The 24733-nt window shown below is 47.8% G+C and overlaps 1 protein-coding gene across 14 annotated transcripts in view; it reads left to right on the plus strand.

Annotated features, from left to right (window-relative positions):
* Positions 10294–24733, plus strand: part of LOC102172084 (protein-methionine sulfoxide oxidase MICAL2) — a 239835-nt gene continuing 225395 nt past the window's right edge. For 9 of the 14 annotated variants that reach the window (XM_018059551.1, XM_018059553.1, XM_018059554.1 and 6 more), the window contains exon 1: positions 10294–10491. The gene's annotated coding sequence lies outside the window, so the exon portion shown is untranslated. The remainder of the gene's footprint in view (positions 10492–24733) is intronic. The other 5 variants (XM_018059561.1, XM_018059562.1, XM_018059564.1 and 2 more) reach the window with 3 other exon arrangements.

Raw genomic sequence — 24733 nt, forward strand, 5'->3', positions numbered from 1 at the left:
AGATGGCTGTGCAGAGAGGGCTCAGACCCTTTCAGATGAGACAAGGCCTAAACCAGTTTGCTTAAAGAGCAAGTTGCCCAATGACTAGCAGGTCTACAACTTAACGCCCTCCTGACAGTGTTTTACATCTTGAGGGTATGTCCATCCCTTTTTAAATTTTTTTGCCATGTTTTTGGCAAGTTAAACATTTTAAATTAACACGTCTAAGAGTCTTTCCTCTTTTTTTTTAAGCCACACCATGTGGCTTGCAGGATCTTAGTTGTCCAATCGGGGGTTGAATCTGGGCCACCCCAGTGAACGTGCTGAGTCCTAGCCACTGGACTGGGAAGGAATTCCCTTCCTATTCCTAATAAGAATATATCACATTTGTAGTACTTTATAATTAATGAGATATGTGCTTCTGATAAATTTCAGAGTGACCAAGTGATCCAAGCTTAGTCTCAGGAACTGGACACACCAGGGTGTAAATCCTAGTTCTGCCAGATGCTAGGACATGGTATTTAACCTTCTTGATCTTTGGCTTCTCCAAGGGTGATGGTTAATTTTATGTGTCAACTTGACTAGGTCACAGGGTACTCAGATATCTAGTTAAACATTATTTCTAGGTGTGTCTGTGAGTGTGTTTCTGGATGAGATCAGCATTTGAATCAGTAGACTGAGAGAAACATGTGGCCCTCCCTGGTGTGGGTGGGCATCACCCACATCCTTTGAAGGCCTGGATGGAACAAAAAGAGAGAAGCAGGGAGAAGTCACTCTCTTAGCCTGTTGAGCTGGAACGTTCATTTTTTCCTGCCCTTGGTCTGGGACTCACACCATTGGCTCCCCTGGTTCTTTGGTGTGAAACCACAACACCTGCTTTCCAGGGTCTCCAACTTGCTGATAGCAGACCGTGGACTTCTCAGTCTCCATAATCAAATGAGCGAATTTCTCGTAATAAATCTATCTGTATCTTTACCTATATCTAATCTCTTATTGGTTCTGCTTCTCTGAAACACCCTATTACACCAAGTATAAAATTGGGCTAATAATCTCAGTCCATAATTCGCAGAAGTAATCTTGTATGGATGATGTGAAGATGTGTAAAGTAATGACAGGTCCACTGTAGGCCCATGAGAAGTGGCAGTCTCATTTACCTAGTGTATCACTTAGGGTTTGATCGGGGAAGCCGGGCCACACTGCGATATGGGATAAGGGATGATTATAGAAAGAGAAGCTGACACAGCCAAGGCAGCTGGTGAAGAGGTCTGGGAATGCTGTTGCCTTGACGTCGACTAGGGGCCTGAGCTGTGTTGGCCAGCAGGGTTGGCAGGTGAGAAGACAGCACAGGTGTGAAATAAACAAACAAACAGCAACAGAAATAAAACAGAGGAAACGGAACACTGACAACCCTTGAAGAGAAGCTGGAATTTGTGTCTATTTCTCACCACCTCCTCCTTTGACAGCCTGGTGGCCCCAAGGGAGTTCTGGGAAACCCAGTTCTAGCTTCGTAAGTTGCTACAATATAAAATAATCACACTTACAAATAGGAGGGAAAACAACTAACATTTAGAGCCAACAACACACCTCCATGTATGTTTGTCACCTGATTTAATCTATACTCTGTGCTTACCAAATAAGGCGTATTATCTCCATCACCTGTTGAAAGCCTACTGGAACCCAGGTTGTTGGGGCCTGAGCACTTTCCACCAGAATTCGACCTGTGAAGCTGAACTGGGCCTTTTTGTTTCGGGGTTTCAGCCCTGCAGACCCCACACATCTGGACAAGGGGAAGAATCAGCTCTCTGAACCCATCAGAGGCTAGGCTGCCCTGGGCAGTTTCTTGCCATCTAAGCTGCATCTAGGAGAAGGATTTGAATAGAAGAGCAGTTGGGCAGGAATTTAATTAAAATGTATTTATCTGCTACAAAATGCATGGAACTTAGAGAAAACCTTCATGTGAGGTGGTATGTGGGTGGGGTCAGAGTGAGGAGGGAATGATAGAAGAGGAGGTCAGGATGACGTACAAGGATATTGCTGAGAGGTGAAAAGCACAAATTCCTTCTGAGCATTCGTATCGGCCGAAGTCCATGGCAATGATCCAGGCCCACTGGAGAAACAGCGGTGGGTGGTACAAACACCTTGTGCTTTTGAATATCTTCCTCTTTTATTCTTTCAACAAACATTTACTGACACCTTCCAGGTACTGGGTGCTGTTTCAGCTACACACACGGAAGGTACAGCATTAATAAACTTACTGTTGCTCATCTCAAGGAGTTATAGGTAGGGGTTTAGATGACTCTATAGTTTAGAATGGGTTCCCCCAGAAGCAGACCCGAGAAGAGAATCTGAGTTCAAGCAGTTTATTTGGGAAGTCTGGAAAGCATCAGGAAAGAACTGAGGAGGTGATAAGAGGGAACCAATATAGAGCATGTTAATGAGCAATCACTGCTGTGGGCACCTGGGCTCTGCCCTTCTGGAGATCTCTGGGACAGAGACAGATACAGCACATACCTCCAAGACATCCCACCTGAGGCTGAGACATTGGGGTATGTATCTGCCAGCTATTGCCCACTCTTGTTTGAAGGCTACTACTGGAGGTGTTAAATCTCCAGTACTCTGGCCAGCACTATGCATTGGCTGAGCTCGCTGCAGAGGCCAGAGGAAACCCATAGGTATGGAGTCACAGGTGCTTGCAATAGAAAGCCATTTCTGTATATGAAAACCAGCAGCATCTGCTATACCCGGCCAGCGTATAACCATCTATCCCTTCTCCTCCCTTCCTAACCATCTCAGCTTTTGTTCAAGTGTCCTTGTCCATCCCATGCAGCCTGAATGTCTCAGGGGAAGCTGAGCCCACCCCAGCTCCAGGCAGGGGCCCTGACTGGCACAGCCAATCAGCACATTCCTGACCTCTGGTTATGGTATGGGTTCAAGGAGGCATGTGACTCAGTCCAGTCAGAGTGGATCTCAGGATTCCTGCTTGGAATGCTGGGTCAGAAATGGCTTTTGGTATCAGGTAGCTTCTGGCATTGAAGCTTTTCTGGTACTGGCAACAGGGAGGAAAAAATCAACCTGAAGACAAAACCAACACAAGGGAGGGCAGAGTCAAGAGAATTGCAGAGGATAGCTGGAACTTTATTTCTTCAGTCAGAGGAGTCTCCTACACTCCTACTGTAGTCAGATCTCTTCCATCACATGTGGGACACAGCTGCTGGTAGCCCTGACTTCCAGGGAGAGAGAGCTTCTCTCCTGCACCTATACACTAGTCCTGAAAAAGAAACCTGCTTGGACTATATGCGTGTCTGCTGGACCTGTCACCACCGAGCCTACATGGCTGGCTGGGCCTAGGTGCTACGTCCAGTCTTGTAACCAGGAGTAGGGAGACTTTGGGTGAGTGGCTTCACTTCTCCAAGGTTGCATTTGTTTCATCTCTAAGGTGTGGATGATAAGTATCCACCTTAAAATGTGGCTGAAGATACACAAGTGTAGCACTGGGAGGGGCCATGTCCCTGACTTGGAGTTGCTCATAACAGTGTCTCTTAGAGACTCCAGTTCTCTACCAGCCCCCAAGTTACTTTAATCAAAACTCATATATGTCATTTACTATGTACTTGGGTTCTAAGCACACATCTCCCTCTAACTATGCTATCCTATAACTATTCCCCTATTATACGTGAGGAACCTGCTGTACAGAGAGGTTAAGATCTTCCCCAAGGTCACCTAGTTAATAAGTGGCACAATTGGGATTCAAACTCAGGCATCTTGACTTCAGGGTTTGTGTAACTAACTACTTGACTATGTCTCTTAGAATAACTGCATTGTACCTATTTGTGGCGTGGATATATGTTGGATGGATACACAGATGAACTTGAGTGAGTTCCCTCTATGGGCTAGAACAGAAGAGAGTATCCCCATCCTTGCCCCTAGCCAGCTACCCTGTGGTGGTCTGGGGAGCTTTGTTGAATGAAAGCAGTGTGTTCTCGAGTGGGCTTCAGGTGTGCATGAACAGGACTCTGCCAGGGCAGCTGCTGGGCCCCGCCTGCCATGCGGGTGCAGTTGGTTTGGTGGTATTGTTTAGTCTCACCTGTCTCTAGGGGCCAGAACTGTACCCTTGGATTTCACAGGTGGCTTTGAGTGTGTATGTATCTACCTGTGACTCAGCCTCTACCATCTCCCCAGGCTGTTTGGAGCTGAAGTCAGACTACTTTCTTGATCCTGTGTCTCCTCCCCTCTCCTCTGCATACCCTGCCCTGTTTGCTCTGGTTCTTACATCATCACCTCCTGCCTGTGGCCTCATCTCTCCAGCGCTGATCTTCCCATCCATGCAGCCAAATGCACACTCCCCAAAGTGCTGCGGTGGCTCTGAGGGCATTATTGATTTTGACAGGTGCCGTCTCTTCTCCAAACTGTCTCTGGAAGATGCACTGAATATGTGGAAGGCCTGATGAGTTCCTAGTGACCTTGAAAACTTTTATATGTCTTATCTGTGAGAAACAGTGCATTCTGCAGCCATCAGGATGATAAGGGACTGGAACAAAGCCCCAGTGATCCTGCTTCTCATACAGTCCTGAGTCTGTTTGAGAGAGGTAAAAATGTTTCCACTTCCTGGCTTAGAAAACCCTTCTCCAAAGATACCTCCCAAGGAGGATAGGTGCCAGTCAGCCTTTTCTCATCATCTAACAAGGTCATCTGACTCTGTGTAGATATCAGCCTTACTCCTCTTTCTAAGTATTCTTGCCTGGAGAATCCCATGGACAGAGGAGCCTGGCAGGCAACAGTCTGTTGGTCCAAGAGTCAGACTAAACTGAGCGACTAGGAGCACACCTCTTTCTAAAAGACTGAAGTCCTTTGATAGTGGTTTGGGGAGGAAGTGGGTGAGACCACACTCACTGACCAGTTTTATCCCTTCCTGGAACATCTGTGTATGAGTAAGGGGTCTGAGGGAACAGACCCTTTCTTATTTGGAGGAGGAGGCTCAGGAGGTGCCCCCTAACATTCAAACGCTGTGAGACACACTCAGACTCCTCTGCAGGAAATCTCTGCATTGGGAATCCACTTAGTTCAACTCTGACCTTTCTTCAAGCCAACTGCTTGGCTGGAAAGAAGAAGCCAGGCCTGATAACCCACTCCCTGCCTCCTGCCCCAGCCCCACCCTGGGACACCATCAGGTGGATAACTGATGAGGATGGAGATCACCAGCTGGAGTTCTTTCAGGAGAAGGCATGCATAGTGGTGCTGAGACTCACTGCTTCCAGTCTGAGCTGCAGATATTTTTAGGAATGAATCTGGGCCTTCCTTTTCTCCCTTCCTCTGATGCTAATGTGGCCATCTGCATCTCCCAGACAACCTTCACAAGCGCATATTTGCCATCCCAGAAGAGTGGGCTGGGGAGAGATTGTCTTTAAATATAGAACACTAAGCTGTGGCCCAGAGAGGCTGAGTTTGCCTGGCATGCTCAGAGTGAAGTAGGGGCGTTGGAGACCCGGAACCCACTTTTGTACTCTGTGACTCTCATGGTATCTTCTCTTCCTGATTAATGTGTAAATTTCTTGAATCTGTTCAGTGAGGGTCTTATATAATATTTCCTTTAAGTTCACCCTAACATTGTAAGATCTTTTCTTTGACGATCTTAGTTGTATAAACTCCCAACACAGAGTCCAGGCTACCATTTTGTCCAGAGAAAGGACAATTGTGATCTTCTGTCTCCATTCCTCTCCGCTTCCTAGGGAGATGGCCAGCAAGGGTGGCTTGGATGAAGCAAGAGGCAGCAAGAGGCTCTGACCACTGATTCAAGAAGTCTCAATGCTTCTCTCCCTGCAATCAGCCTTCATCAGCTCCCGGCTGCCCTATACCCAAGGAAAAGCTCACTCTTCAGCACTCAGACTCACCTAACAGGGGCCTTTCTTATCTGAGGCCCCCAAGTCAAAAAGTTTGGGAATAGGGTCAGGAGAGGAGGCAGAGGTCCTAGGAACACATTGATAACTCTGAGCTTTTGAGCTAATAGGATTTCTATGCTGAGCCATGCTATCTCACGTGGTAGGCACACAGTTGTTCCTGCAGTAGGGTTAAATTTGTTTATTTGGAGAACATGTGCCATAGATAAGGTGATGGGAATCATAAAAAATAAAAGTGATAAAGAACAGCCCCCTAGCACCATGTACTTCTGATTATTTATCAGCTGAATAAGTTACATGAATGCAAGAATCATATTCAGCTCACAGTAGCATCAATGAAATGAATGAATGACCCTGTCTCCATCTCCATCCCTAGCATGGGTGTCTCCAGCCCAGACCAGAAGCAAGAAGCTTGTGTCTAGTGAGGATCTGGGCTGGGAGCAGAGGTAATGCTCTTTCCTCCATCAGTCACTCTGTAAATAAGGCAGGGCCATGTTGACCGCATCTCCTGTCCCTGACAGTGCCCAGGCCTGAGCTCACAAGAATGGTTGGATGGACTGGGGCTGGTCAGGCCCCAGAGGAGTTTCTTCAGGGATAGACCTGGCCTGTCCAGTGCTCTAGAAGTATGGGCAGGACTGCAGAGACCCCATTGCACAGTGATTAGGCATGCAGTTTCTGGAATCCAGAATCAAATCTAGGCTCTGAAACTTAGTAACCATGTGACCTTGATAAGCTACTTTACTTCTTTGAGTTTTCACATCTGCAAAAAGGGATGATAATAAAAATGCACACTGTGCAGAGTCACTGTCAGAATTAAATGAGATAATGTGTGTAGAAGACACTTTATCAACCGGCATCACAGGCAGAGTTGCATCAGAGTGGAGAGCTGCCCCTCTGAGAATCAATGCTGACTGAGTCTTGCAAACTGAGCAGGGATTGCTTTTGCTGAAAGTTCATCTGCAGGAAGTGAATTGAACTCTAAAGATGCTAAGTGAACAACCAAGTAGGACAATCCCTGGGAAAACCCTAAAGGCCTCAAATAGGATCACATGGTAAGGGGCATGGGAAAAAATAAACCCGTTTGATAGGGACAAACTGCTCTGTTTAAACTTGCCTGGCAAGAAAACATAGTCTCTTTAGAGGGTGGTCTGATGCTGTGGAAATTCCAGCAGCCTGGAGACATGATACTGTTCTCTTACTGCCCAAGCCTGCCTGTTCTCCTACCCATGGGTCAGCTCTGTCCCAAGAACATTTATATTGGGCCAAGCCCATGACAGGCCCCTAGGCCCCAGAAGTAAGACATACCTCCTGCAGGTGGGATGCCTGTTTCATTATCACTGCTACCAGGGCAGTCTGCCCAAGGTGTTTGCAGTATTTACAGTTCACAAAGCAGCTTCACACCCCTCTCACTGTTCACACTGTCTTTTCTCTGAATGGTGCTCTCTGGAGCTGGGGGCAACCAGCGAGGGTGGGCAGAGCAGAGATTAAGGTAGCCATTTGACAGATAAGAGAAGACGGTGCTTGCATGATTTGACTAAAGTAACAGGTGAAAATTCCATAGGAACCTGGAATGTCAGGTCCATGAATCAAGGTAAGTTGGAAGTGGTCAAACAGGAGATAGCAAGAGTAAACATCGATATTTTAGGAATCAGCGAACTAAAATGAACTGGAATAGGTGAATTGAACTCAGATGACCATTATATCTACTACTGTGGGCAAGAATCCCTTAGAAGAAATGGAGTAGCCCTCACAGTCAACAAAAGAGTCTGAAATGCAGTACTTGGATGCAGTCTCAAAAATGACAGAATGATCTCTGTTCGTTTTCAAGGCAAATCATTCAATATCATAGTAATTGAAGTCTATGCCCCAACCAGTAATGCCAAAGAAGCTGAAGTTGAATGGTTCTATGAAGACTTACAAAACCTTCTAGAAACAACACCCCCCAAAAGATGTCCTTTTCATTATGGGAGACTGGAATGCAAAAGTAGTTGTCTGAGGAAGACTTACAAAAACCTGATAAAAGAAGAGAAGCAAAAGGCAAAGAAGAAAAGGAAAGAAATACCCATTTGAATGCAGAGTTTCAAAGAATAGCAAGGAGAGATAAGAAAGCCTTCTTCAGTGATCAATGCAAGGATATAGAGGAAAACAATAGAATGGGAAGGACTAGAGATCTCTTCAAGAAAATTAGAGATACCAAGGGAACATTTGATGCAAACATGAGCACGAAAAAGGACAGAAATAGTATGGACCTAACAGAAGCAGAAGATATTAAGAAGAGGTGGCAAGAATACACAGGACTATATAAAAAAAGATCTTCATGACCCAGATAACCACGATGGTGTGATCACTCACCTAGAGCCAGACATCCTGGAATGCGAAGTCAAGTGGGCCTTAGGATGCATCATTATAAACAAAGCTAGTGGAGGTGATGGAATTCCAGTTGAGCTATTTCAAATCCTAAAAAATGATGCTGTGAAAGTGCTGCCCTCAATATGCCAGCAAATTTGGAAAACTCAGCAGTGGCTACAGCAGTGGACTGGAAAGGGTCAGTTTTCATTCCAATCTCAAAGAGAGGCAATGCCAAAAGATGTTCAAACTACCACATGATTGCACTCATCTCACATGCTAGCAAAGTAATGCTCAAAATTTTCCAAGCCACGCTTCAACAATACGTGAACCATGAACTTCCAGATGTTTAAGCTGGATTTAGAAAAGATAGAGGAACCAGAGATCAAATTGCCAACATCTGTTGGATTATCAAAAAAGCAAGAGAGTTCCAGAAAAATGTCTACTTCTGCTTTATTGACTATGCCAAAGCCTTTGATTATGTGGATCACAACAAACTGTGGAAAATTTTTCAAGAAATGGGAGTACCAGACCACTTGACCTGCCTCCTGAGAAATCTGTATGCAGGTCAAGAAGCAACAGTTAGAACTGGACATAGAAAAACAGACTGGTTCCAAATCAGGAAAGGAGTACATCAAGGCTGTATACTGTCACCCTGCTTATTTAACTTATATGCAGAGTACATCATGCAAAATACTGGGCTGGATGAAGAACAAGCTGGAATCAAAATTGCTGGGAGAAATATCAATTATCTCAGATATGCAGATGACACCACCATTATGGCAGAAAGCGAAGAATTAAAGAGTCTCTTGATGAAAGTGAAAGAGGAGAGTGAAAAAGTTGGCTTAAAACTCCACATTCAGAAAACTAAGATCATGGCATCTGGTCCCATCACTTCATGGCAAATAGATGGGGAAATAATGGAAACAGTGACAAATTTTATTTTGGGGGGCTCCAAAATCACTGCTGGTGACTGTAGCCATGAAATTAAAAGATGTTTGCTCCCTGGAAGAAAAGCTATGACTAACCTAGACAGCATATTAAAAAGCAGAGACATTACTTTGCTGACAAAGTTCTGTCTAGTCAAAGCTATGGTTTTTCCAGTAGTCAAGTACAGATGTGAGAGTTGGACTATAAAGAAAGCTGAGTGCCAAAGAATTGATGCTTTTGAACTGTGGTGTTGTAGAAGATTCTTGAGAGTCCCTTGGACTGCAAGGAGATCCAGCCAGTCCATCCTAAAGGAAATCAGTCCTGAATATTCATTGGAAGGACTGATGCTAAAGCTGAAACTCCAATACTTTGCCCACCTGATGCAAAGAACTGACTCATTGGAAAAGACACTGATGCTGGGAAAGACTGAAGGAGGGAGGAGAAGGGGACGACAGAGGATGAGATGGTTGGATGGCATCACCGACTCAATGGACATGAGTTTGAGTTAACCCCGGGAGTTGGTGTTGGACAGGGAGGCCTGGCGTGCTGCAGTCCATGGGGTAGCAAAGAGTTGTACACGACTGAGCAACTGAACTGAACAGTTGATATGCACTGCTGCCTCTTTCCACCAGTTTTATTCTAAGGCCAGTCCAGGTGAAGGGAAGGGCCTATCCGCTATTAGGGGTTTGCTGAAGCCCAGAGTGGTCAAGAAGCAAAGCAAGAAGGAAGGGCCACGGCCGGTACTAGAAGTGGTATGCCTCTCTCCCCAAGTCCAAAAGGGGACACAGAGGGTTGCTTTCCAGCTTCTTAGGTCAAGGAGCTTGAAGCCCAGCCCTTGCCTCTCTCTTGACATTTGGATACCCACACCGGGGTTTTCATCTAGCAGCACCACCACGCCTTGTCCCCATCGGCCCTCTGCTGGTCTCAGAATTGCACTGATCTCGGTGGGAGCGCCGGGCTGCTCCCTACTCTAGGGCCGGGCTACAGCCCACGTGCGCCCGCGGCTGCCGCGGTGACAGCTGGCCCCCCAGGGGCGGGGCGGGTGGAGAGCGGGGGTGGGGGGTGGGCTCCGCGCCGCGCCGCCATTGGCTACGGGCCTCCACCTGGGGGCGGGGCTGCGCCGCCGGTGGCCCTGTCATTGGTCTCGCCGCAAATGGGGGCGTCTCCCGGTCCTGTCCGCCGCAAGGCGCAGAACCGCAGGCGCTCGCCGGGCTAAGCCTGCGCGGGGCCGCCTAGCTAGCTCACAGTTCGGCAGGCGGCCTCCGGGTCCTGACCACTGCGCCCGCGGCCCTGGGCGAGAATAGAGGCTAGACTCGAGGTTCGGCGGCCGGCGCCGCTCTCGGTAAGAAGGTAGGGGGAACGGGAGGGAAGGGGAGAGCGGGGTTCCAGGAAGAGCGGGCGGGGACCTTGGTAGCCGAGCCTGGACTCTGCGCCCTAGCTGGCGCCGGGGAGGGTCAGGTGCGGCGGCAGCATCTCCCGCCTCAGACCCTCCCCGCGGGGCGCCCAGAGAGCAGGTGGCGCTGCCTAGGGAAGCCGGTGTACCCCCATAGCTCTCTGAATCCATTAGAACGCAGTACCACGGACGACCTCTTACTCCGCCCTACAACACCCAAATTCTTCAATTCTAAGCCTAGAAAATACCCAAACGTCGACTTGGAGTGGGAGCGACGCGCCAGCAGTACCGCCTGCCACTGGGGCAGATCATCCCCAAACTTATCTTCCCACGATTTGGGCACCTAGCCTGTCACGTTCTTTCCCGGCGTTTCGCTGGGCGCACCCCACACCCCAGCCGGGTTCCCCTCCCTCCTTAACAGGAAGTTAAGTTGGGCCAAATGTCGGTGGCCTGCCCGCCTGCGGGCTGAGACTGGGTCTGGGACGGTGGCCCGAGGGGCCATGGAGCTGTCTTTTTCTGAACCTCGCTGCTCCAGCAGCACGCACTCACCCCAGGCACCAGAGCAACCCCGCCAGGCTTGCCCGTGCGGACTGGCCCCGGGTAAAAGTGCCAGCTGACTTGACTTCCAGGCCGGGGCAGGTGGGGTTAATTTATCCTAGGCCAGCCTTTCGGCAAAACTGGGAACAGCCTTTGCTGGATGGGGAGGAGGCCTGTTGAAACCAGAATAAACGTGTGTCTCCTTCCACATTGTTTATTCTAAAGCCAAAGAGGTTTTATTTGGAGGCACATCGGGCCCTATTGGGACCTTAAGCAGTGTGTAGACCTCTTTCGGTCAGTCTTGCCTGCTCTCTACAGTCTTGGGTGGTGTCCCTGAAGGATGAAGTCCCAACCAGTTCCCTTCTGGGTGGACTGGTGGGAGAAGAAGTCAGCAGCTGGTTGGCCCTGAGAGGTTTGCTTGCCTGGGTGCTCTGGGACCAGGGTCCCCTGGGTCTCCAGGCCAGATCTGTTCCTGTCCATCGCCCAGGGGAAGGGGGCCCAAGGGGGGCTCAGGTCTCCAGGGCAGCCCCACATGATGCGGTGGAAGCTCTTATTGCAGTAAGAACTGGCCTTCAGATAGGGAGAAGATGTTTTATTAAGTGCCTACTGAGCGAGGTAGGCACCTAAGTCTTGGCTTGTGGCACTTTTTGGCCAATTTCATAGTAATTTAAAACCTCTGAGAGGTTTGCCCTCCTCATTTTAGAGATGGGGAAACAGACTCAGGTAGGGTAAGTGCCAAAGGTCACATCGAAAGTGGCATAGCCAGGATTTGAAACAGACTGCCAAAGCTCGGGTCCAGTGCTCTCCCTGCTGGCCCATGGCTGTGAAGAGTGAGTGTGCTGTGTTGTAGGCTCCTGGCCTCTGAAAAGATTCTGTCCAAAGATCCTGAGGGTGCTTCTTATTTATTTTTTTGATGTGGGCCATTTTTAAAGTCATTATTGAATTTGTTACAATATTGCTTTTTTTTTTGTTTTATTTTTCTGGGCTACAAGGCATGTGGGATCTTAGCCCCCCAACCAGGGATCAGACCCACACACCCTGCCTTGGAAGGCGAAGTCTTAACCACTGGACTGCCAGGGAACTCCCCTGGGTGCTTTTTTTTTTTTAAGCAGAGCACTTGAACTGACCCAGGTTAGCCAAGTTGTTCAACCTGCAGACGCCTTGCCCACCCTGTCCTTCAAGGGTGATGGCAAGTGTTGGTCATGTTGGGAGAGGGAGGGGTTGATTGTTGGAGTCTGGGTGGTATTTGAGGGGGAAGGCTGCCTCTGCTGCTGTTGACCTGAACCTACCTCTGAGAGCTGACTTTTGTAATGATTTAGAGGGACTGTTACTTGCAATAATCTCTACTTTAGGACCGATTCTAATTTTATTTTTATTTTTTATAGGAGGGAGGGCAGATGTTGAGGTACACTAGCTGTGACTGTAAGGTGACTGAGATCCATAGTTGGAGTTTATGTTTATAAAAAATGAAATCACTGCCTCTTTCCTTCTTCAGGCCCAGGGCTGGCTTTCTGCTCATCCTTCTCTTCTGAAAGAAAATTGTGATTAGCCTAATACCAATTAGTTACACCTTAGTATAAATCAGCTTATGAACTAAGGCTGGGTGTGGTTTGGTCATTGGAAGCCTATTCCCAGGAACTTTAAGGAGCACAGGAGCACTGAGTAATCCCTCTCTGCCTGTGATTGGGATCTGTCTCTCTTTTCTCCACCCACATCCACACCCATCTGGGTGTGCCTCCCAGTCCTGGGCCCTGTTCCTTTCACTCCCTACTACTGACGGGTAGAGGTCCTGCCTTCCTGGGGAGAGCCTTGTCTCTGCCAAGAGGAGTGGGGTTAGGTGCAAGAAGATTTGGGTTGAACATTGTCAATCTTTGAGGCCTTTCCAGGGCTAGAACGTCTCTGTTGTTTAAAGAACCAGAAAAGGGAACACTGTATATCATGCTGGATTTTTCATTCTTTATAATCATTTGATCCTCACAGTAGCCCTCTGAAGAAGTATGTAAGGTTATTCCCATTGTACAGATGAGGAAACTGAGGTTCTGGAACTTACCTCCAATTACAAGCCTTAGTGAGTGACCAAACTAGGACTCTGTTCTCCATCTGCATGAATGAGGTCTGTATGGTGAATTCAACACTGAGAGAAACAGGAAAGAACTGTGGCTATCCTCTGAACTTTGGAGGCTTGGTGTGTGCAGCCCTCTATTGTGCTTATGATTCCCCAGCTTATGTTGTAATTTTTTGTGAACATTTCTTTCCACCCCACTATGAAATGGCATTTAAAACGCTCATAAACATGGCATATTTATGGAGGTTCAGTGGTTAGGACTGAGCACTTCACTGCAAGGGCCTGAGTTCTATCCCTGGTTGGAAAACTAAGATCCCACAAACTGCGCAGTGCAGTCCCCACCCCCACCGCAATCATTAACATTTTCAGGCGCAAAAATAGAATAGTATAATGAGCCCCAAATACTCATTATCCAGCTTCAGCAACCAAGATCATGCCAGGCTGGCTTCATCTCTCTCTTTCTCTTTTTTTCTTCCCTATTTTAAAAAGCAGGTTCTTTCATGACCACATCACTATTATTGCATGTAGCAGAATCAACAGTAACTCTTTGGTCTCATCTGTATATATTCAGATGAAGTGACCTTCATCATGAGTTTGTTTAAATCACGATCCAAACAAAGTCTGTGGGGTGCATTTGGTTGTTAGTCCTTTTACGCCTACTTTAGTCTGGAGCACCACCCCCTCTGCGGCACTTCTGCTTTTATCCAGCCATTACCCTCCATTTTTAAATCTCCCACTGGACAGCGAACCCTTTGATGCTGAGTCTGCTTTTGTGCTCTGTTGGATCCCCAGTGCTGTCTCTGGGATGGGGCAGGGGTGTGGTGAGCATCTGCCCAGTGGTGTTGTAGCCACTCAGGAAATGCATATTGAATGAATGAATCCTGTGGTGGGTTTGTGTGACTGCCCATGCATGTGTTTGGCTAAGAGGGTTTTTTTTTTTTTTAAAGATGACTTGCTCCAGTGTGGATATTTCCTCTGCAAGCATCAGCCTGTAAACATCCTGAAACAATAGGAGAACTATTTGCCGTGCTCTCTGGCGCTCTGGTTTGCAGTGTGGGGAGCCCAGGCAGCTGCCGAGGTGCCCTGATCAGCAGCTGGCCTCCCCAAATCACACATGGGGCTGACAGGGACTAAGGTCATTTCTGTCCAAGCTCTGAATACTGACTTATGCAGCCACAGGCATTACCACATTAGGAGTCAGGCATTTGGCCTTGGGCTGCCCAGAGAATGCTGTCCACCTCTCTCTGGGCAGTGCAAGATTCTTGCCTTGTGCCTTCGGGAGCCTTCTCTATCTGGCCTCATACCTGGGCAAGGTGTGGGCTCTTCTCAAATCATTATCCACCTGCAACTGACAGACTGTGACAGAAAACATACACTTATAACCTTTCAGTGTCTGGCCTGAATTTATGGTGAAGAGATAGTATCACCATCGGCACCTTTGCAGGTGTCCTAATGAAGGCGACCAAAGGCTCAGTGAGAAGGATAAGGTGTGTTCCCTCCCCAGATTACATGCTTCACACCTGGGTTCATTGTCAGATCTCTCCAAGGTGCTGGGCTCTCTGAGAGCCATCTTCTGACCCACCCAGCAAAGACCCTTCTCTGCAAATAGCCCCTAAATGAGGAGGCCATTTTCTTTTCCTCCTCGTCCTCCTTAAACATAAACAGGCTTTTCCACTAGCCATTAAGTATAAGAGAATGTTGTTTTTCTCTCTGTATGGTGGAGATAGAGTTAATTTTTTCCTATATATTATATTTCTCAACATTTTTCTAAAATTTTTATAATAAAAATGTTTTGTTCTAATGGAAAATCAAAATATTTGGGGATATTTTTCCTCTTAAAAAAGAGAACTTCCTTCAACTGATTTGTGTAGGTAAACAAGATTATACATGCATTCTGTCCAGTTTTATGTGTGGATAGATTCCTATACCCGTTGTGATTTTGATATTTGCCTATTTTATTTTTTGACATTATTTTAAAGAATTTATCTGTGTTTTTATTTACATTTTTTAATGTTTGGCCCCAGCACATAATTTGCAGGATCTTAGTTCCTCAACCAGAGATGGAACCCAGACCCATACAGTGAAAGTGCCAACCACCGGGGAATTCCCATACCTAACAAAGCTGGAGCTGTGGAGGCAGGAAGCTGCGGAATCCATGCGGCTGACCCTCTTTCCCATTGTACCACCTCACTTTCTTTCATGAGAATTTCATTCTGGTTTCCTCAGAATGAAGTCGTTCTCATGGTAGGCTCTTGATCTTGATTTTTTTAATTCAGGGAGTTGGCGATATCAAAGGAAGACAGAATAACATAGTGGGTTAAGGAAAAGGCAGGGCAAAGCTTCAGGCTCAGATGGCCTGTCTCATCCCCTTGGGAAAGTGACTGATGGCCAGATGCCTCACTCACCTCACTTCGGGGGGCCTGACCCCTCCCTCCACCATTTTTCTGTTTTTCTCCATGCACCTCCTCCGAGGTAGAAAGCACAGCTGCTCTGTGCTGATAAGGCTCCTCCTTCTCAAGCCCTGATCATCTGGTCTCTGAACTCAGAGTTAGCGGGGGTGACGGGGACATGGGCCTTCTAGTCACAAACAAACCTTCATCTCAGGGCTGGGTCACAGTGGAGTGTGATTTTTGAGATGCTTCCCTTTTCTGCCAGCTGTTGAGAAAATGTCCACCCCTGTGTCCCAGAGGAACAGCCGTTTGTGAATACCAGGTATGTTGGTGGTTGTTTAGTCACTAAGTTGTGTCTGACTCTTTTGAGACCCCATGGACTGTAGCCTGCCAGGCTCCTCTGTCTGGGGGTTTCCCAGGCAAGAATACTGAAGTTGGTTGCCATTTCCTTCTCCAGGAGTTCTTCCCAACCCAGGGATCGAACCCACATCTCCTGTATTGCGGGTGGATTCTTTACCACTGGGCCACTAGGGAAGTCTGGTACTAGGTATTGTATTGTTTCTTAAATGCAGTTGCTCTAAATATTACTACAGTTTATCCCAGGAAAACCTGTGTGTCTCCCTGGTGGCTGGCAGTGAGTTGTGTGTGTTTGTGTGTGGATGGTGCGGTGTTTGTAGGGTTGGGATTTTAGTGTGTTCTGTACTTGCTCTGGTGTTTCTCTCCCCTGAGAGTCAGAGCAATCTCCCTGTCCCTCCGCACCTGAACCCCTCCTCTCCTGGAGGTGCCCAGAGGCCTTGGTGCTCTTGTATTCCTTCCAAGGCTCGGTCAGCTTTCTCTTTGGGGAATACAGAGATCAAGGCAGGGACTTGTTTCCTGCTGGTTTGGGGCTCAGGTTTTCCCTTTCCGTGCAGCGGAGGATGTCTAGTGCCTATGTCCTTTCTAAAGGCAATAAGGTAGGATAGCGAAGAGTCAGCTGGCGGCCCCTGATCCCTGAGCTGCTGCAACAGCAGGTTTAATGGAACATTTGCAGGCTGGAGCTCCTGACACACCCAGTGCAGAAACCCAACCAGCCCAGAGACAGAGCGGGAGTCTAAGAACATCTCGTCCTGCACCGTAGTATCAATGTGTTAAGATGCAGAAACTACTTCTTGGCTCTGGTGACTGAATGGTTGGCTTTGGCTACTGATCTGAGAACTGACTGTATATGGTGAAGAGTTGCAGGATCTCGGGGTTTAACTTGTGCCAGGGCCAGGAGAATGAAGTGTAGGGGAGGATGAAGAAGTGCCATAGTCGCTTGGATGTTCTGATCACCAAGGAAAGCTGCTGGGGGCCTGGTAGAGCTGCTGAACCCTTCTGTTGGACAGTTTCATCTCAGGGGAGCAGTATGGGGGGTTGAGGTGTGGCCTGTGGAATTCAAGGCTGCTGTAAAGTTGGGGTGCTGATGACTCCGCATATCAGGACAGCTGGGCTTTTGCACAATGGAATAGAAAGATGATAATAGTCAGGAGCTCTCTGCTTGGAGGGGTGAGAAATCCAATAGTGGAAGAAAGGGACAGAATAGAGGATTAAGTAGGGGAGTCAGGGAAGCCTCTCTCCAGACCCTCGAGAAGAGGATACAGTCAATCTGTTTCCTAAAGGGATGTCATGGGGGGCTCATGCAACTAGTTGCGGACTTGGAGACCAAGGGGTTCATGCTCAGAGAGCTTCTAGCCATCTGCCTGGGTTTGCAGCAAGTTACTGTTGTGAGGGAGGAAAGAAGCTTCTTCTGGATTCCAGGCTTGCTGCGACCAGGGGACCCAGGACTTCCTGCTTGGTCCAGGTCACTATCTCCAGCTTGGGCGTGTCTGTTACCTTGTACCTGACATCTTGGGCTCTCTTAAAAATGACTCACCCATGGGAATTCCCTGGTGGTCTAGTGGTTAGGACTCTGCGCTTTCATTGCCGAGGGCCCAGGGTCAGTCCCTGGTGGGAGAACTAAGAGCCCACAAACTGCATGGTGCGGCCAAAAAAAAAAAAAAAGACTCACCCCTCCCCTACCACGTGCATGGATGATGGTACTCACCCTCCCCCGCCCCATGTATACACACACACACACACCCCACACAAGTGATGCTACCACCTCCACACGCACATGCATAGATGGTAGTGCTCTCCCAGCCTCCCCCCCACACACCTGGATACATGACATTCACCTCCCCCCACACAGATGAGGCTATTCACTCCACACATGATGGGTGCGTGGTAACATGTCCACTCAATACAAAGAGAATTCAATGAAAAGCAGTCCCCCAGTCCTCAGTTCTCTTCCTCAGTGGCACTACTGTCCCTGGTCTCCTTGGCTCCTTCCGGATAGTCTAGGCATATATTTGTGCCTGTTTCCCTCTTCACTCCTGTCTCAGGCTGGAAAACCAAAGGACCCACGGGGCTGCCGAGACTCAGCAGTTATCTGAATTAGCCAGGCATGGCTTGACTCCTGCCCTTCTACCCTGCTGTGTTGCCTCTTCCATTTAGGACCCTCTATGGGCTGGATCTGTGGGTGCAGAGAGTCTGGGCACTCAGACACTCAGGGGCACTTTCTGGGTGCAGGTGACGGAGGCACAGACAAACAAATGTGCTAAGACAGACCTGGGCTTGAATCGGAGCCACGTGGCCTTGGGCATCAACGAACCCTAGTGTTTAAAAAAAAACCCTAGTCTGTAAAAAAAAAAAAAGAAAGGAGTTATCACAGCAAACTCAGGGAATTGATGTAGAAATAAAATATTTGTGAAGTGCCCCACTTAGGTAGGCACTCAGAACTGTCGGTTCTTTTCCACTTGTAAGGAGTGACCCATTTTCAGAATGGATGACACTGGCATGGCATCCTCTGGATGACTTCCTGGAAATTTTCTTGGTGGATCCCTGAGCTTTTATTTCCCTGCAGATGGCAGCCAGTTCTCCATTTTCTGCCAAGTTGGGCTCTCCCCCACCACTTCTTCCTGCTGTGTCCTCCCCAGCCTCTGAACACCACCTCTTCCTCTGTCCTTCCATCCCCTCACCTCTCCCCTACTGTTGGTGAACAGGAGGCAGCAGGCGCCTGGAGAAAGCTCTGGGCTGTTTATGGCTGTTCTCTGGGGGTGTTTATGCTGTAATCTTCTTCAGAAGCTCCAGCAGATGTCTGTTTATTGCTGAAACTTCATCTTTATCTTCAGCATAAGAGAAGAAAGAGGCTATTTTTAAAGAACTTTAATTGGCAGGTCTGCACACCATGGCCTAGATTGCCTCCAAGTTTCATTCTTCATCACGCTCACTCTACCCATTTGAAACCCTTCAGATCCAGGCAGAGAGACCTTATATGTCCTGATTTTAGGGCAGCACTTACATTTGGCAGGCAGTGGTAATCTCTTAAAAAGGTAGGTCAGGGAAGCAAAGGCAATCAGCTGACTGTCTTTCTGGGTTGGGACAAATGGAGTAAGAGAGAGTAGCATTTGTGTGTCCATAGAAACCAACATCTTCCCCCACTTCTGCCCCTTCCTTCTCCTACGCTGAGAGGGGCCTGCCTGCTACCTGCTGATTAGCTGGAAGATCTTTAGCCTTAGCTTTCCCTTTGGACTCAGGTGGGGCTCAAGGTAAGGGGGGAGTGGAAGCAGGTAGTTTCAAATGATACTGACCTCTCAGGAGGGAGGACGAGTAGAGACTATAAGTCACAGAAACTTGAGATGTCAGACCGGAAGGGACCTCTGAGATCATCTAGTTCTCACTCCTGCCACCTTGTTGTTGTTGTTTTTTTACCTATGGGGAAACTGAGGCTCAGAGGCTTCTTATATTTTTGTTTGTTTAATTGAGTTTTTTTAGCTGTACTTTGCAGCATGTGGGATCTTAGTTCCCCAGCCAGGGAGGGAAACCACACCTCCTTCAGTGGAATCATGGAGTCTTAACCATTGAACTGTCAGGGAAGTATCAAGGGTTCCTGATACTGAGTGGAGGCCAGAATGTGTGGTTCCTGGCTCCAGGTCACCTAGCCAGGTCGGAGTCTCTTCTCCACCCTCCATTTCTGTCATGCTGTGAGCCTGTGACCAGGCTTGGGCAGCATACTTGGATCTGGCCTTCCCTTTTGCAGCACCAAGCTGCACCTCCCCTTTCTAGCAGGTCTCTTGTGCTTTGAACTGGGGCTTCCTAGGTGGCACTAGTGGTAAAGATGCTGTCTGCCAATGCGGGAGACACGAGATAAGCGTTCAGTCTTTGGGTAGGGAAGATCCCTTGGAGGAGGGCATGGCGACCCACTCCAGTATTCTTGCCTGAAGAATCCCATGGACAGAGGAGCCCAGTGGGCTCCAGTCCAATGGGCTAGCAGAGTCAGACATGACTGAAACAGTTTAGCACCATGGTAGCACTGGCTTACACAGTGCTTTGGTGTGACATCTTCCCTTATCAGAACTACTGCCCCCAGAGTTCTGGGGCCTAAAATTCCCACCTTTGTCTCCAAAGGGCCTTTGTTAAAAATATAGAGTTTAGTATACTGTATTGGCATTTTTCTTTCTGGCTTACTTCACTCTGTATAATAGGCTCCAGTTTCAACATATATATGGAATTTAGAAAGATGGTAACGATAACCCTGTATGCGAGACAGCAAAAGAGACACAGATGTATAGAACAGTCTTTTGGACTCTGTGGGAGAGGGAGAGGGTGGGATGATTTGGGAGAATGGCATTGAAACATGTATAATATATGACACGAATCGCCAGTCCAGGTTTGATGCATGATACTAGATGCTTGGGGCTGGTACACTGAGACGACCCAGAGGGATGGTACAGGGAGGGAGGAGGGAGGGGGATTCAGGATGGGGAACACGTGTATACCTGTGGCGGATTCATGTTGATGTATGGCAAAACCAATACAATATTGTAAAGTAATTAACCTCCAATTAAAATAAATTTATATTAAAATATATAGAATTTAACTGGGAAGGATATTATGTTGATTAGTTTATCTCCAATTAAGTGTCAGCTGAGAGCTAAACCTTGAGAGAATGGGGAATGAGTCAGCTAGAAGTAGGTGGAGGAGGGAATCAGAAAGGACTGGAAATAGGGTGCTGTCTGGGCTGGCATGGAGCATGGTGACCTACGCTCCTTAGAGCTTGGTGTTCAGCTGCCACGCTGAGGGGTACTGTGCTGAATGACAGAAGCAGAGCTTCCATCTAACATGTGGAGGAAGGTGCCTTAGACAAGCCCACAGATGCCCATGCATCAAGATAAGAGTTTGGAATGTTGCATTAGACAGTCACAGTGTGAGGGAGTCAGGGGAGGCCTCCTGGAGGAGGTGGCAGTTGGTCATTGAGATGGGCCTTGAAAGATAGGATTTCCACAGGCAGAGATGGGGAGAGGTAGAGCACAAAGAGATGTGGAAACAGAAGGGTGTGTTCAGGATGTCACGTGGTAGAAATGTGGGGGCTACTTAGGGGAACTGTGGAAGCTGAGGCTGGAATCAGGCTAGCCTTGAGTACTGGTGAATGAAGTGAGTATGGCCCTAACCCTGCAGGCAGCAGGAACCATTGGAGAGGGATGGTCAGAGTGCTCCTTCAGGCAGATCAGGTTGTGCAAGATAAGCTCATGTGAGAATCAGGGGTGGGGAATCTGTTAGGAGGGCTGCGCTGCCCTCCATGTGCTGGACAGGTACTCTGACCAGAAGGCCGTGGGGGTTGGGGAACAGAAGGGTCGAGGGGTGCTTAAGGCTGGGCCCGACTAAGGCCTTGTCTGTGCTTTTGCCTCACCGTCTTCTGTGTGAAGGGGGTCAAGTATGGGCAACCCCCATCTTTCAGTTGATCAGGAAGGCAGCCCATTTGGAATGCCTCAGTTAGGATCTTAGAATATGGGACATCTATCACTTTCTGTGCCCCCAGTATGCCTGTTCTGTGCTTCGGTGGCTCTATCTGCTGCAGAACAATAGTAATTGTCCTTACTTTTCACCACCTCACTACAGGAGGTCTCCTGCCTCAGGGTCAGCCTGAGGGGGATACATAGAGGAGTCATGGGTGCTGAGCCCCTGGAAGCGGGTACCCATGGATTAAGAGAAGGTGTTACGTGCCTGCACATGGCTGAGGCAGCAAAGCTGGACTGGGCAAGGACCTCCATGATCCCCTCCTCCTTCATTGGAATCATTTCTATGGATGTCACCTGCTCACAGAGCACTGTGGGTCATCATCAGAAATGACTTGATTCTCCCCTTCTATGGTCTCATAAGCCCCTGACTATCCCCTTCACGTGGGTGCTGCTCTGGTATCTGGTGCCCACTTTGAGTTGATCTCCCCAGTGGAGGAGGAAGCCTGGGCCTGCTGGCCGGCCGGCCTGGGACTGGACTGGATGTCTCCAGGCAACTGGAACACATAGGGCGGGGAGTTGGCTAACTCTCCTGCCCTCTGGACACCCTGGCCCTGGGAGGGGGCAAAAGCTGAGCTCAGCTTCTGTCCGCTCCAGTGTTAACCTGGCAGGTGGGAGGCATGGCAACCTGGTATGCTTACAGCTTTGACATTTGAGCAGAGCTGCTGGCACCTGTTCTCTGCCATAGATGTCTCAGAAACACCCTTGCTTTATGTGTTGGAATTAATTGCTTTAGCAGCGAGCAAACGGCATGAGTTTTGTGCTTGTGGGAGCTTCTGATCGAGGGTGGGGATGGAACGCTGAGACAGCTTTCCTCTTTCTTTGTTCTCCTAGCATCTGTGCTGCCAATATGAGGCCAAGTTGGTTCATTCATTGATTGCTCAGCTGAGCACTCCATTCATTCTGCCAGTCAAAACTTTTGGAGGTCCCTCTATTGGAAGCATGTGTCACAGACTGACCATGGCTTTCAGAGTGGCAGTGACACCTTGGTGAAGCCACTGACTTTCTCTGAGTGTCAGGTCTCTCTTTAAGACGGTGACCGCGCTTGTCTCACAGGGGGCCGTGAGGATTAACTGGGGCAGGGCATGCAGCACACCTGTGGCACGCCTGGCACAGAGCAGGCACGTAGGTGGCCCCCAGCTGGCCCAGCGGAGCCGGCTATCACTGAGAACACAGCTGCAGGCCATGTTCCACCCTGCCTCAGATCCCCCTTTCAGTGCCGTTTCCTAAATGGCTTTTATTTCTAAGTGGTGACGTTTTAAGAGGATAACTGTGCTAAGCACGTAGGTGGGTAACAAAGAAAGACGGGTTGCCTTTCTCTTTGTGGTGAGTTTTCTCAGTCAGGCCTTGGGACCACAGGGCTGTCACATGGGTGCTTGGTTTCCCCAGTGTGGTCCAGCCTGGCTTTCCAGCCTGTGAGGTGACCCATTCCATCTCTGGACAGCGCCTCCTATATCCCCTGCTGGCTCCCTATAGCTTCTGGCATCTGGGCCTAGTTCTTCCTCCTTGGAATCATAGAGAAGGATATTCTAGTCTCTCTTCCACTTGAAAGCTCTTCAAATACTTTTTTTTCTTTTCAATATTTATTTGGCTGTGTCAGGTCTTCATTGAGGCTAGAGGATTTTTTTTTTCAGTTGCGGCACGTGCAGTCTTTTATTTGTTGTTGCACGCAGAATCTTTAGTGGCACGTGGACTCTTGGTTGCAGCATGTGGGATCTAGTTTCCTGACCAGGGATTGAACCTGGGCCCCCTGCATTGTGATTGCAGAGTCTTAGCCCACCTGGAACCATCCAAAGAAAAGTCCCCCCAGACAACCAGTCCTTTTTAAAATCACAAATCTGTGATATTGGTTTGATTTGGTATAAGATATACCCGTTCTCTCCTATATTGGAAATCGACCTGGCCACAAGGAAAATAGAAAAAGGTAGTTCCAGTTAAACTGAAGAACAATACCTTGTTATTACTTAAAATGTTTCTATTTACTGAAAGAATGCTCTTAGATTTTAGATATAAGCTTTTTGTCCATATCACTCTTGCATCCACATGAAAAGGAAAAGAAATGTTACAGCATTTTGAAAACATCACTTTTGGAATTCAAATCTCTCAAATCACTTTTGACTCAGAGTTATCAATATGTTTGGTTTTTTTTTTTCCCAACATATTCTGGTGAAGTGGTGATGTATTTCTTAATCTCTATTGTCTTTGGAATTCTTCTTTCTAGGACTCACATTTCTTCCTCAAATGGTCCTTGAATGTTCTGGCTCTTGAAGTGTTGAGGGTTGCAGTTGTCCAGACATGTCACGGGGAATAATAGTCAAATTTCCATATGATAGTGGCAATGAGGCAATGACAACTATGCCACAGCTGCACTCTGGCCTAGGGTATTAGATGCTAGGGTATTATAAGATAATTCTGCTTTCAGACATTCTGTAACTGAAAAAAATACACATCTCCTAATAAGTAAAATATGATACTTAAAGACAGCCGTCTTGTCCTCTCCTGAGTTTTCTTCCAGATTTCCAACCCTTGATGTGGGTTCAGGTGTTTTCCTGTGGTTCTTCTCTGAACAAACTCCATTTTTGTCTGTATCCTTCTAATACAGTGAGGCGAGTGCCCAGATCATCTATCATATTCATGGTGTGGTGTGACCACAGCAGAGGAAGGCAGGTATCCCCTCCCTAATTCAGGCCATTCTATTTCTTTTAATGCAGCTCAAGATTGCATCAGTTTTTCTGGCAACTACTTTACATTTTTGACTCACTGACAATACTCCTGACAAAATCTTCTTTTTCTGGCTGTAGCACACAACTTACGGAATCTTAGTTCCCTAACCCAGAATCGAACCTGAACCCACTGCATAGTCCTAATCACTGGACCGCCATGGAATTCTCCTGACCAGATCTTTTTAACATGGGGTGTTGCTAAACTGCTTCTCCCCTGTCCTTAACATGTTGTTTAGAATTTAAGTGCAAGCCTCCTCCAATCTGATTCAGAACAAGCATTTCTGTTAAATTTCAGTGTGTTAAATTCTGTGCAGCCCTTTCTCTTGAGCTCTTTCAGGATCCTGTTTAATGTGCTTTCCCTAGCATCGTCCAAGTTGCCAGTAAAATGCTTATTAACAGAGAACCCTCTGCTAGAGTCCTCCCCTCCTGACATGATCTTTCATTGGCTTGCTTGGGGACCCCTGCCTCAGTCTCTGCCTTTTGCTTTCCTGACCTCTAACCAGATGCCTTTTTGAATCTAGTTATGCCAAATCTATCGTAATTCTCCACCAACTGTCAAGAATCCTATCCCAGAAAGGCATGGACACTCCTTGACATCACATGCTCTCAGTTCCCAGAGGGCTC

The sequence above is a fragment of the Capra hircus genome, chromosome 15 (genome assembly GCF_001704415.2).
Source record: "Capra hircus breed San Clemente chromosome 15, ASM170441v1, whole genome shotgun sequence".
Lineage (NCBI taxonomy): Eukaryota > Metazoa > Chordata > Mammalia > Artiodactyla > Bovidae > Capra > Capra hircus.